This window comes from Pieris napi, chromosome 16 (assembly GCF_905475465.1).
Source record: "Pieris napi chromosome 16, ilPieNapi1.2, whole genome shotgun sequence".
In the NCBI taxonomy this organism is placed as follows: Eukaryota; Metazoa; Arthropoda; class Insecta; order Lepidoptera; family Pieridae; genus Pieris; species Pieris napi.
In genome coordinates, this window is record NC_062249.1 from 9,360,250 (window position 1) to 9,376,001 (window position 15,752).

Sequence of the window (15,752 nt, forward strand, 5' to 3'; positions counted from 1 at the left end):
ACTTAGCGAGACAGGAACAATGTTTTAAATTCGATTATGAGAAACTGGCCTCGTCTTGGCCACAACTCGGCTTTATCCTGGACTTTGACCTTACAATAACGCCTCTGAAACATACCCTGACTCTAGTCCGTTTATAAAATATGGAAATTGTATCTTATGGAATATATATGTCACCGTAAAATTGTAAACACCATTAGATTGTAATCTATCTCGCGAGATTATAAACTGTCGAAATATTGTGAACCTCAACGAACTGCTTAAAATTTAACGTATTATTATTCGGTAGTTACATGAAATTGTTGGAAAGTAAAATTAATCTGTAATTGACCAAAGAAGTTTGAATGATAACTAAGTTAGTGTAGTACAATCTACCGAATAATAATACGTTAAATTGTAAGCAGTAAGCTGAGGTTCACAATCTTTCGACAGTTTATAATCTCGCGAGATAGATTACAATCTAACGGTGTTTACAATTTTACGTCAACATATATATAACTAGCAGACCGGCCAAGCGTTGCTGTGACTAAGGTTTTTGTTATATTAGATAGTAGTAAACTATTCAAGGGAAACGGAGAACACCAGTCATGGCGACCACCAAGCTTTTTTGGTGGTAATGTCATTAAATTGTAGCTTATGTGAAACGTTGGTACTTTCAACACAGCGCCATCTGTTAGAATTGTGACTATCAAATAATTAACAAATAATTTGCAATAAAATAATATTGCGGGTATAAATTGAGATGTAAGCTATCCTATCGTTTAAGTTAGATCAAACCGCACACAGTGTGCAAATTTGATTGAAATCGGTTCAGTAGTTTAGGAGTCCATAGCAGACAAACAACGTGACACGTAATTTATATATATTAATTTAATTTAATTTATATTAATGGAAATTATGGCTTGTAAAACATGTTTTTTCTAATGCATGATTATATTTTACACAGAAAATGTGTCATATAAAGCTTTAATTATCTTTTATAAATTTATATATTTAATCATTTAACTTTATAACGTTATTAAATATAAATAAATCTATTTCTATTTAATAAGGTTATTGAATTGGAATTCATTAAAGTGTCATTAGCAATGTCTATACTGAATTATTAATTAGCAAAGTTGTTGTCTCGGCCACTTTTCATTTTCTAACTGAATAAACTCGTAGATATTTCATGACTCGTAGGTATTCATTTCATATTATCGCGGTATAAAATATCGAAGCAAATTATGATTTATATTTACATTAACAACTCTGATAAGAAATACCTCTAAACAATGTTAAAAAAATCTTACCGATAACATCGTTTGGTTTCTTTTTTTCTTTTTTTTATAGAACAGGGAAAAAAATAAATAAATTAACAGATTTTGAGGAGGCTTTACCCCAAAATGGGCCATACAGAAACTAGATATAAAAAATTATAAATAAAATCTAACTTAAATTTTGTTAAAACTTACTAACTTAACTAATACTAATATTACTAACAATTGTTGTATGTATGGATTAAATAAAGCTTTAATAATAATAATAATAATAATAAATGGTACACCGGTCATAAACCACAATCTTGTCAATATTAATCAATAAGTTCCGTGGTTGTTTAAATATTTAAATTTGATTCAAAGACTGAATGTTGAATTGGATTTATTATATTTAAAAATATAACATATATTTAAAAAGTTGAGAGGCATGGCATTCTTATAATTATTAAACCTCATTTATTCCTTGAAACATTTATGAAATACACACACACTCAAAATAAATAAATTATAAATTTTTTCAAGAACCTCTTATAGAGTATATGCTTCTAATTGGCCCCATCTCTTTCTGTCTCGAGCATTTTTCACCCAATCCTCTCCACCAGCTTCCTCAAGCTCGTCACCACCGTGCAAGAGGGCAACCTCTCTTTCTTTTTCCTGGTGGCCCTTTCCACTATGTTACCTTCTTTGTCCATCTGCCATTGTTCATGCGGTATGGCCCGCCCATTTCCACTTAAGTTTTTTTTGCAAGGTATATATAGTTCAATAAATTACTGGGCTATTTTGTCTCCTGGTAGGTTTGTTTTACTGTTGTACTTATAAAGCCTTTTGTACTTTTAACAATTTAACTAAAGTCTTAGGGGTTTTCACGAAGAGAGCGTACCATTCTCTGATAGGTCAGCAACACACCCACTAGCCCCCGGCTTTGCAGTTGTCAATGGCCGGCGGTTATCTCTCTATTCAAAGTGACCTGCCTGCTGGCTTGCCCATAATCATGTCCCTTAAAAAAACCCAATTATCGAAAAATGCCTATTATAAATATAAAGCACAATAATAAATCTTATAAGGATTCTCTGTTAGGTTTCACCAGCTAAGAGACACTTTATTATAATACAAAATAGTAAACGAAACGTTTTACATCGGTGCATTTGTACAGATTATAAGAATCACATGATTCGTATGAATAAAATCAACTGTAAATGTTCAACTATTTTTCGAAATCTTTCAGCAATGACCGATAAGTTTTATCTAGGATTACTGTGTCCGTGCTTTGATGGTACGTTTTGTATGCCAATTGAAGGCTTATTAAGATGATATAAAGAAGAATAAAAGTAGTCCTTTAGTGTTGTCTTGGATTTTTGTTTAAAATAATGTTCCCCAATTTTCCGATAGTTATCAGCAATGCACGATAAATTTTATCTACGATTACCGTGTCCGTGCGTTGATGGTACGTGTTGCCAGTGAATAGCAATTGGAAAGAAGAATAATAGAAGTTCTTTTGTGTTGTCTGATTTGAAATTAAGTTTTCCAACGTTAACTGATTAGCTTGTCTAGTCTAGGGCCACTATAACATACAATATTAAAAGTAACTTTAAAAAATTGAAGTCACTTCAGGTACCTGGAAATATAATTAAGGTCCCCTTAGAAATGCGTATATTTCAAATACTGATGAACCCATTTGGATGAAAGATGGACTGTTGTTAAGTTGGAGTAAAAAGGATCTTTTCGATATGGTTTAAATTTCCGAGAAACTTGTGGATGCACTTACGAAATTTAGCAAACGTGCTTCGTCGTCTAAGTCTTTAATGCCAATAAGAGTTAAATCTACTTCAAAAGCTGTCAAACCATTTTTGCGAAGTTTGACAAATTTGACATCGCTCAAGATGGTGTCTTGAATTAGAATAAAGTCCTAAATAGATATTCAAAACTCTACGAGAGTTCTACAATTTCTAGAAGTTTTTGATGTTGAAAAAAAAAATAGTTACAGAATACAGTTAATAACTTTAGTTACATGATTTTTAATGTTTGTAAAAATAATAAGTAATAATACATAATATTGTTAATGCTCTGGAGGCTGGACAACAATTAAACGCGGTTGAAACCGGTAAACAAGGCTATTCCCAATTATGAAACTCAGGTAGAAGACCCTCGTATTTAATTCAAAGAGTAAGTTATCAAAACATGAAATTAATTCGTCTGAGACAATAGAGCTCCAAACTTGGAGGTCACAAGTTTGGAACAAAACTAGATAATTTCTTGGGACGTGCAAATAATTATTCAAACTAGACCAGTGAAACTAAATGACTAGATAGACTATATATATTTATTTGTTTGAAAAAGCTTGCCAACGCTCACCACACACTTATAGGTAAACAACAAACACGAAGAGAAAAATCTACATCGATTCATAAATTATAAAAATAAAAGGGGAATTGATTTCAAAGTGTGAGGGGAGCAACTATGACCAGACCTAGCTCGTTTATCAGAATGCTCAATCTGGATATCAAGTGACATTTGGCCAAAACGCGTTCTTCTGAAAGGAAGGACCAATAGAATGAAATAGAATGCCTGAGGTATCTAAAGGGTACACGAAAATTAAATTTAGTTAATAGGTTGCGGCAACGAACCTGATTCATAAATATAAACTTACACACAAAAATGTGATGCCACGGCCAAAAGTGTCATTGGTTTTTTTATGATAATCATTTGTGAAGCTTAAATATATTTATTTATATCATTAATTTTACAATATGTAACTACGAAAAAAAATCACATATTTTATGCATATATTAACTACAGACAAATATTATAAATATTAGACAATATTATAGAAAATTAATCTGTCATCTGAATTCTATCACTCCTATACGGTGCAAAGTTTCCAGCTTTGGAACTTACCTCTTGAAAATAGACGAGCTCAGTCTTTAAACTCATTAATTTAGGAATCTACTCGAGCATTTCTATTCTACTTTATAGGTTTTTGAAGTTATACTTCTTTAGTCGCGTTATGAAAAATTTATAAGAGTGAAATTTTACGATGCGCGCGCACCGTGACACAAAATTAACAGAATGAAGTTGCCCACGGAAGATGCTACGGCATTGGACATAATTTAAAAACAACATTCGAATAGTAATAGAATTTATGTAACACTTAATGTAAGAGAATAATAATAAATATTTATTTATTTAATTTTTCAAATGTAAACTGAACTTTATTGACTATAATGACTCCTTTTCCAGTCTTTGATTATTTAATTGTAATTAATTATTTGCATGCAATCAAAATCTATTTTTAATAATGCCAAAGAAGTATAACTTCTTACGCGCGTACATAAGTACACGCACCCTTTTTTTTCTAGATTTTAGTATAATTCTAGTGTTACTTGTAATTTAATTATTTTTAATTTAGTTGTGCAAGTCTTGCGCTATACCCTCAGCAGGTATTTCTTTTTTATTTATCCTTCGCATGAAAGAAATCACTTGTTGGAGATTATCTTACGTAATCTGTTTTTTATATTTATGTTAAGTCACAAATTGTAAAGGAATAAAAAAATAACTCTTCGTAAAGTTAATGTCGCTTATACTAAAATTAATTAGACCACGTATCATAATAAGGTAAGTAAGTGAGCTTGCAAGTGGTTCTCATACTGAAGGCTACGTGCAAAAGATTAGCTATAATTAATGAAGCACAATATCTTGTCGGTACATCATTAAAATTGCATTAGGGCCTGTTTATAACGTGCGATGCGATAAAATTGTCGGTAATGGGACCCTCGATAGTTTATCTTTAGTAATAAAATTGTGCACTTTGCTTTATGTGTGGTAATTTGAAAATCATTTACACATGATTCTCGTGAAATATGTAGTCAGCGGAAACTAAAAATATGTCCGCGTTTAAGATTTCAGTTTTAATTATAGTTTAGCGGTGGCATTTGGGGTTTTGATTGTATTCTTCGTTAGTAAATAATTTCAGCGATAGTTTTAGTTTAGTTAGTTTCATCATCGGACGTCGAGACAAAATACGAAATTTCACCCGTATCACCTCGACGTCCGTCACCACAACAGAGTTTGATGACAGTTTCTGTCGCACAGTACTTCAGTGGAACTAGCTTCCCACTGAAGTATTTCCTAATCAATTCGACTTAGGGTCGTGTAAGCAAAGAGCGTACCAATTCTTAAAAGGCTGACAATCCTCTCGCGAGCCCTCTGGCTTTGAGAGAGTCCATGGGCGACGGTATCATTTAACCTCAACTGAGCCTCCTACCCGTGATCTATAAAACGTGGGACCACATGCTCCGGAGGGGTCCAAACCTCATTGATAAGCAAAGTGTTGACTGAAATCTCCAAGGCAAAAGAAAACGTGACCCAAGACAGACTTAGAAACGAAGCATCATTCCAGAGTTGAAAGAGCAAGTGGTAGTCTTACTAGTGTAAGTCAGAGCGGCTAACTCCAACGCAGCTTTTACATTTATATCACAAACAAATGAATACATACACATAAAAAAAAACAACAAAATAAAATAAATAAATAAAATATTTACAAAAAGACTAACTGATTTATGTATTCCGTGGAAGTCATTAATTATAAATAAATGTGAGATTCTATTACATATAAGAACGGTGTTTGATGATCTATCTATCTAAACTAATTCAAATAAGACGTATTATAATGAAATGATTCTAGAATAGTTGAAGTGACGATGCCAGACAACGGAATGTCTTCAAGATAGATGTCTGACGATAGCTTTGAGCGAAGATGTAATGAGATTTCAAAGGGTTGTTTCTTAAATATAGTTAAAGTTTATCTTAAAACATATATATTTAACAAGCTATAGCTTAACATAATAGAGTTTTATGCAGCTTTATGCGTCAACCGTGAGGCGAAAGACAGCTTGACACCAATGGCTTTTTTATATACGAAATTAACTGCTCTAACGAAGCGAAAATTGTGAGGAATATAGTGATGTAGCGCCATTAGATTATATTATTAGATTATTATTATAACGTTAGAGTAATGTTTACAACTCCCATCCCTGAGGTAGTAGGTTCGATCTCCTGTTGTGCACCAATGGACTTACTTCCATGTGCGCATTTAACATTCTCTCGAATGGTGGAGGAAAACATCGTGAGGAGACCGGTTTGCCTTAGACCTAAAAAAGTAGGGGAGGCAGGTCAACTTATTGCCTATTAGATTGACAAATCATCATGAAACAGAAAACGAAATTCAACAGACAATTATGTTTTAAATGAACGTATTTTTTGTGTTAATATTGCTGACTCACCGACAAAAGGTTATTATTAAATGATGACCTCGACTGCTTCTGTCGGTTGTTTGAACGAGATAATGTCAAAAACGACTGAACTGATTTTTCACGGTTCACCAATACTATAATTTATGAGTAAGGTTTTTTTTGAATAATTCATTATGATTTTATGTAAATTGAAATGTAACAATTATTGGTGAAAATCTTGTCAAAATACAGTTTTTTGTACAATAAAAATCGAGTGCTTGCAGTTATCAAATACTCCCACAACCATGCTAGACGTTATTATTATTATTAAAGCTTTATTAATGAGGATGCTAGACAATACAAGAACATAAATAAATTATTCACATCGCACGACAACACCATTGCACGTATACAACGGAATGTAGAAGCTCCGTAGGTGTCTTGATATGCTACGACGTAGCTTCCGCTACGCCACCTCGGCGTTTTATAAATAGCTACACTTTTTATAAAATTAATATATTTATTCCCTGTTTATTTGGAATAACATTTGCATTTGTTATAGGTTGATTTTTCTGTAAGTGTGATTGATAGTGTATATGAGTAATCTATAACATCGGAAATACGGTATTATAAATATAGAATCGTGAAGTAAATGTAATGCCTGGAATAGATCGCTCATTTGTTTTGTTTAGTTTTTTGTAATTTGAATTTTTTCTTTGATTAGTAACTGTTTTTTTTTGTAATGTTTGTTTTGTTTAATAATAGGTTATGATCTCTATATGTATGTCATGTTTGCCTTTAAGTGCTTGTCACATTAAAAATTGAATTTTGTGTTTGTTTTTTCCAATGTGTCAGTGTGCCGAGCGTTGGCAAGCTTTTTCTCAATTAAAAAAAAAGAAAGTGATAAGGCAGGCTATTGCCCCCCTTATTATACAACTAAATATAAATACATATTTTAAAGTTATTTGTAAACAGCTGGGACATTTTATTATTGAATTTCTCTTTTCTTATAATTAATTATTTATAATTTAGAATAATTATTTAAACTATTTAGTATTTATAGAAAACTATATCGACTTTCTCACCCTTTAATTTCCCTTGCATACTCAGTAAAACCGGACGCACTTTGGCTCAGTAAACTTCAAAAATACCCGATCCTTTGTAAACCTTTATAAAATCCTGCATCGCCCTCTAACGTTGCGCTATTTTGCATCTATCTCACTCTTACAGAGGCCATGTAAGTGACTGGCTTAAATGGTTCTTTAGATTGATTTTCCGCTTGAAAAGAACTCGCGTGAGCAATTAACCGAGTAAACATGTGGGCGTTTTGTTGACGGTTTTTATGTAGATTTGGACTAAAATGTTTAGTTTACTCTAAATCTTAGTTAGTAGATTCCTTTTTTGAAATGTTTACACGCTTTACATATATTGGGAGGTATAGTATTATACTATATCATATATTATATAAATAACCCTTTATTGCTATTAGCTTCGTTTCGCATTTTTTCATGTACGCAAACGACATATAACATAGTTATTAAAATTGTTTTATGAATTGTATAATTATCCAGGTGTATGAATTATTGAGTAGTTCTATCGCATTAGACATAATGGGATAGAATGGGATGATTTACTATAGCAAATAATATAGAATAATTATTTCATAAATATTCAAACAGGTGCCCAACGCCGAGAGGTTTACAAGTTCTTTGGTGGTCTTTAATCTTGTAGTACATTTTTGTAAGACTAGAAATATGTAATAAGACAAATGTTTAGATTGGAAGTGCGTGACAGAATATATAGCGCTCGTTCGTGGAACCATAGACGTTAATAATTTTAGCGAGTAGGTGATCTTTGTTTGACACATAGATTTTTGTCTTAGACATGCGAAAAAACCCTGGGAAAACTGTTCCTCGTGTTGTTTTCCCTACACCTTATGAACTGGTATTAATTACGCAAATTTTAATTTTTTTATCATAATATAATAATATAATCGAAATGTAGTTACTATAAATGTCTACACGGGACATCACAAAAGTCCTGATAAAAGTTATATTATAATCGTACAGTGACCCTTGCCCGTGTGAAATTACATGACCGTTCGAGGGGACGAAAAAGTTCGGATTACTAATATTATTTCCAAGTATTTATTTTATTTGAAGACGAAAGTAGAACAAGAATGTCAGATCTTTTAATATATAGAGTAAAGTGTATTTAAATATATCTGTTTGAAACTTGGAAGCAAAGAAAGAAGAAGAAGATTTAGTTTTAACATAGAGTTCTGATTCTAGAATTTAATTCATCTTACATGAGTTACTATAACTATATATAACACCCTAAACACACCACGCATTTAAAAATGAAAGTATGGAAAAATGTAATAGTCTCAAAAAGATTTTTAATAAGGATATATCGCTTCTAACAAACTAAAACAGTCTAATTGTATTTTTGTAAATACGGGAACTTACATACTAATGAAAGTTAGAATCGCCGCCACCTAATTAATTCAATCATTTGATTTAACATTTAGGAAAGCTACGAGTTAATTAATAAACTAGGAGATTTTGGAGGAAGATTGCTGTATACTAAAATTTATATAAAATTATCCAAATCATATAAATATAGAAACTCTTTTAAAAATAATTCTAGCAGAGCTGGTAAAAGCTCGTAATGGACTTTTACACATTATTTTTACAATGGCAAACTTCAAGCTCAATTTTTCCTTCCAGTTAAAACATGATTTCGAGTTTAATGTAATATTCATTTTCGAGCGAACCAGTAGGTATTATTCTTTAATTTTTAATCAAATTATTTTTAATAAAGTGCAGTGCCGTTAGCGAAAAAAATACAATGTTAAATTATAAATATAAAATAATAACGAAGGGGTTGTATTGTTATACGCGTTAGTATGATTCTACCCGTGACCTACCTTTACAGAACTGGGAGCAAACGGGTAGGAGAATCATCTGATAAGTGATACCTATTCCTATGGACACTTTCACTTTCAGGGGCTCGCAAGTTCGTTGCCGGCCTTTTAAGAATCGGTATATAGGTTTTCTTAAAATGTATATGAAATTCCGAAAAAATATTTTGCAGTTAGCGTTGAAATTATGTAACTATAACGCACTTCTTTGGTATGGTATTTGATGATTATTATTTGGTATGTATATGGTGATAATATGTATATATATTTATTTTGCGAACTAGCAAACTGTGGAATCGACTCCAAATGTTTTCTCCCTCTAACTCCCTCAGAGATTCGACCTCCAAATGTTTAAAAATCGAGTGTACTCCTCCCTCAAAGGCCGGCAACGCACCCACTAAAAATGGGTGTCTATGGGCTGTGAAGACTGCCCTTTTTGGTCGTCCCGCTTTTTGACCTCCCCTATTATAAAAAAAACCTCAGATACTACACAAATTATATGCTGAAATGAAGCCATTTTAGTATTAATTTATTTAAAAAGTCAAGATATTTTTAGTAACAGGAAACAAAAGAACGAATTTATTTTTACAATACGGAAAATCTCCAAATAGCTACAGTGTTTTGTAAAATTTTATAAAAATACTTTTGTAACTTTGTTATTTATAATCTTCTGTTTTCGTTAGTGTTAGGCAAAACATTTTTTCAGTTTGAATCGCGTAGTTTTAATAGCTAATTAATACTTGATTGTAAAATTTGCAATTTTTATTGTCATATTTCTGAACAATAAAACCAGTAGTGTTTAGTGCATAAAACCAGAGTATTTTCCTCTTTACAGAGACTGTGGTAGTGTCAACTCTATGTGTGTTAGACTCAAATTTCTTATTAGTCTTAAATTAATCTAGATAATTAAGTATTTACTAGTTTACTTAACCTACATAGTAATAATAATAATGAATAAAAAAGAAAACTAAATTAAATCTTAAAATTTTGGTCCCTGTGGCCTATAATGCTGGCAGCATTTCCTCGCTATATTGCGATAATTATACGTTGAGCGAGGAAAGCTCTAGGGTACTATCTACCAGGCGCCAACTTAATTTTTTAATTAGCGCCCGTGCCCTTGAACCCAAGAGTCCCTACTCTAAATGGAACAAAATCTAAGTTAGAGAAGAGACTCTTATAACTATTTTTTATCCAGATTGTTAATGTGTCAAAAAAAATTAGAAAACATATAATTTTGTGTTCAATAACATTAAAATACGACTTTAAGTAAATATCGCTTTTTCATATTTACGAAAGTATTCGCGATTTATATTATTGGAGCGTAATGCTTAGATGTCAATAAGACGGTCGTATCGAATAAGAAGCGTTTCAGTTTAGTTGAACGTTCGTGTGATCGTGTGTAATGGATTGTGAGAGGCGTTCGCGTGGACTCATCCGCTTCTGCTTATGGTGTGGTAAAAGTATAGGCGGTAAGCGATTTAGTTCAGTATGTTTACTTACATATAAATTATTGTTTTGAAAATATTTCAAAATTTCTGACAAAAAGGTTACTCTACAGTGGATAAGAAGAACATAGAGGATCTCTCGGCAATGATGCTGCCGACGACCTAGCAATGAGAGGTTCTAGAATGATGTTAACTGGCCCATACCCGCTCTTTCGCTTGCCCCAGTGCGAACCTGGATTCGCCAAACATCCACAGAACTCCAACATCACCGATAGTCTCAAAACGCGGACTGCAAACAGTCCAAAATAGCACTACCAGGATTTTAAAAATAATGTTAGGCACAATTACGGGCCACTTGTCTCCTTAATAAACATCTCTTTGTCCTAGGCGTGACATTGTCAGAACAGACCCACGTACAGAGGCTGCTTCAGAACAGAGGAATCAGTCACCCACATAGTCTTTGAATACAGTAGGGCTGTGCCTTCCCAACGAACCCTCGGAGCAATGAAGGTCGCTCCGTGAAGCCTGCGAAGTGACCAGGGAAGTTCTGAGAAAATGGAAATCGAACTCGAAGAACATTATAAGAAGCAAAATAGGGTTGGATTAATTATGTATTAGAATTGTATCAGAGAAAGCAAAAGGAAGAGGGGACATCAAGTAACATTAAGCCTGATAGAGCTGAATGGGATAATCAAACTTGCTTCAAAAGTCGTGTTTTGACCAAGATTAAAATATAGGTCGTTCTGAACTAGCCGGGTACATGACATGCGCGTTAACATAGGTAGAAAATCCACGGTTATATGTTTAAAAGAAACAAAGTGTGAAAAACAAATAATGCGTAAGTCGCGTGTTATGAACAAGAACGCTGCCAAACTTTGGGGGATAGAACCAATATAATTTGTAACATATATTAATTACTTATATCTATTAAATATATAGAAATATATTTTTCCTACTTCTTAAAACATAATCCAACTCGCTCACGCTTATAAATTGGTTTAAGTAATGCTCACTGCATTATATGGTTTAAACAGGAAATTTCTTATTTACTTTACAAACGAATTTGACACCTATTTGTTGAACTATACGCGCTCTTTTTGAATTTAAAACATTTCACTGTAATCTTTATTGAAAGCATGCGAGCAATTTTATTGGTATAACTATGTTAGAGCTGAATTGAAACTATATCTTCGACATTTTGCAGAAATAAACACTGTAAAATACAAATTTAATGAAAACAAAGTTGTATGGATACACTCACAATTCCGGAAGGCACGGGTTTGTCGGCTTAAGACATTCTGTATTTATTAATACAAGGCTTTGTGATTCAACTGCTCAAACATACTTTTGGGTTCGAAAACGTTTTAATTACAAAATTAAAACGTTTTTATTTAAAAACACACCACACACACAGAATCATGAATCACACATCAAACACATAATACAACGATATTACATTTATAATACACAACGCTAACAAGCGATATCTTCGATTTTTTCTATTCGAAAAAATAAATATGAAGGGTAACGTGCAGAAACTGCATAACTGAATTTTCTAAATAAGAATACAATTAATAATGTAGACTTATACAATTACAAAACTAACGTCTAAAATTAAAAGAAATACTTCAGTTTCTTAAGAATTACGAATCACAATTGATGTGAAGTTCCAAAATACATGAAAAATTGTGTAATTACAAAAGTCACAATTGAATAGAAGAAAACGATTAGGAGATGTTTACGTAGAATACTTTTAAAGGACGTTATTCGCCATATATGCCAGTATACCTACCAACAACCAACCAACTAACCAGCCAGCACCCAAGCTGCTTGCGAAAAATATTTGTCAATTTTATATAGGTGAATTTCATTTTGTATTTCAAAATTTAATATAGATAGTGCCTACAGTTTCTAAATCTTAATTTGAAATTTAAGTTATAAATAAACATTAATAGAGAAGAAAGGAATAGTTTCCGCTAAACTAAACAAACAACACCGAACAATTGTATTATAAAGTAAATTGCATTGAGCGAAATTAAATGACAAAGTTCCTGAGTCAACACTTATCTCACAACTATTTAGTTTTTCACTATGGACACTCACAAGGAACAATTAAGGGAATCCTAGATAGGGGATCTAGGTATCCCTCTCCGAACCCCATATAAGGGTTATTTAAAAATTAAAAATCATTTATCAATGAACACTTACGGCAAGTGGCAAAATATATTTCTTATACATTAAATGCTTCTAATTTTTAATTTACTGCCAGTTCTCAAATCAAGGGCGTAGAACGGAAGAGAAGAACTCTCCGCCACTCTTTTTAATCGCCAAGTTTTTTGTTTTACACAACGTTTGTAAGGAGCTGCAACCATGTTCCACGTGAGTTTATTACTTGTTCCACATTAATTAAAAATTATAAACAAAGATTTGTCCTCTATCAGCAGTAGGCATGGTGAAATAGGAGCACGCACTTACATTCTCGTGGGAACAACACACAAATACATAGTCGCAATAACTAACATCACCGCATACACGTATTCAAGGTCGACCAGTCACCACAAGTAGCACCCGTACACGAGTATGACGCATGGCCAGCCATCGGCCCCCTCTTCATATTTTAGGGAGAGAGACTACCCGACCCGATTCGTTTTTACAACAAACTCCCAAGCGAAATTAGAGAATTATCACTAAATAAATGTAAACCCCTCGTTAAACGAAAATCAATCAACAAAGCTTTTTATAAATTTGAGGACTACTTACATGATCCTAATCCTTGGGATTGATTTGCTCCAGTTCAAACAGTTTGTATGACAATACTTGGCGATTAAAAAGAGTGGCGGAAAGTTTCTTGCCAGTTCTTCTTACCCGCTCTACTCCCTTGACTTGCGAACTGGTAGTAAATGTAAATTTACGATTAATTTAACTTGACGATTTAAAAGTGTACTTGGTTACCCACTTGAATAAAGATATTTTGAGTTTGAGTTTGAGTTCGACGCATAAGAAAATAATACTAATTATACTGAAATAATTTGGTACCATATCACGGTTTGCTCCCACTTTACATAATCAAACCTCTGTCTACTTTTAAGAAAATATTATTAAAATTTTATAGGACAAAATGCTTCCACTGATACCAAACAGTACCTCCGTTCCTTTTATCTGCACTTCCATTTACAGTAAATTTCATTAAAACTAAATCAAATATACGTTATTCTACAACTATGAACGTGACTAGAAAATTCTAACTGAAAATACAGGGACAATTTTCCATAAAAATATACTCAGTTTAAAATAGAAGCGAAAATCAACATATTGAAGCCGCGATCATTATTCAGTGTCGCCGAGTGTCTAATAAAGGAGCAAAACCATCATCGCGGGTACTCTATTATCACTAATGTGTTTAAGCGACGACCATACTGTTTTACATTTATTTTAAGTGTTAAAATTTACTTAGAAAGTCCTCTTTAACATCTTTCTTGAATTTTGAAGCCCTACGATGAAAACCAATGGAAATACCAACCTTATTGTGGCGATATGTTATATCGCCAAACAAACCAATGGCGCTACAACCTTTAAGGTTCCTCGTTAAGCCTCAGATGTCTGTATACGTGTATATTTACCTTTACTAATAGACAAGTAGCTCAATGATCAGTCTTCTGTCTAAGGCAGGCCAGGTTTCTAAAGATGATTTCCTTTACCGTATGAACGAGTATTAAATATGTACAAATATGGAATCATCATTGGTTTGGCCGGAGATTGAACATACGACCTCAGGGATAAGTGTCGCACGCCGAAGGTTGCGTCGAAATTTATGTCTGTTACGATGTTCAGTGATCGAAGCGAAACACTTGATTTATTTATTAACAGTTCGTGACTGAAATAAAATACAATAGTTTGGAAAATCCAAAAGTGCACGCCTCATAGCCGTCATTCACATTAAAAAAAAAATATATATAAATCATTCGTTTACATTTATTTTTATTTTTACTTCTTACTACTCACTTAATATAATAAAAAATATATATAGTGGCGCCATAACTCTAAGGTGAGGAAAGGTGAGAAAATATACTAAAATTCGTATTTTAGTTTTTTTACAAATAATAATTAAACGACAGTAGTTAGAACGCTAATATTAACTAGGAATCAGCCCAGGGTATAACTATATATAATAAGAAAAAAGTATTCTGGTACGATAAATTTTTCTGCCACATACATGGATCCATAAACACAGACTGACGGATGTCCAAGAATGATTGATTTTAATGTTATTATTTACTATGTTAAACAAAATAATTGTTCATAAAAAATACTATATGTGCTTGATAGATTATTTAACTCGATAGTCCAAGATCCCAGGGCCGCCAGACGTCACGTATTTTCTGACGGATGAAATGTGGACGATTGGGTAGTGTTAGTATGTACTATGATCGTATGCCTACCTGCTAGCTTGGTCAAACGGCCAATTTCCAGGTATCAGGTAATCAAGGTACACAAAAACATTACTTACTTCACGTAAATTCTCATGGCTGATTTTTATATATGTTTTCGAGTGTATAGTTAAAAATAAATTGTCAATACTCCCAGACACTTTCCGTCGGCCATATTGCTTGACAGACGCTTTAAGGGTCTCAAAATAATTAGTCAACTTCACGTAAATTCTGACGCTCCATTTTTATATATGTTCATCCGACAACTATTTTAAAAGCTTTGACAAGAAGACAGACCGATCCAAGGGGCCAATCATCCCCTAAACTAAATTTTAATATCTCTATGAGTGGGAGAGCATTATCTACGCGCATGAGACTGAGTGAGACCGACTGCGCTATTAAGGCCATGAAAATTACTCGAACAGATATTTTATAATTTTTTGGAACTTTTGTTTACAAGTAAATTATAGCAA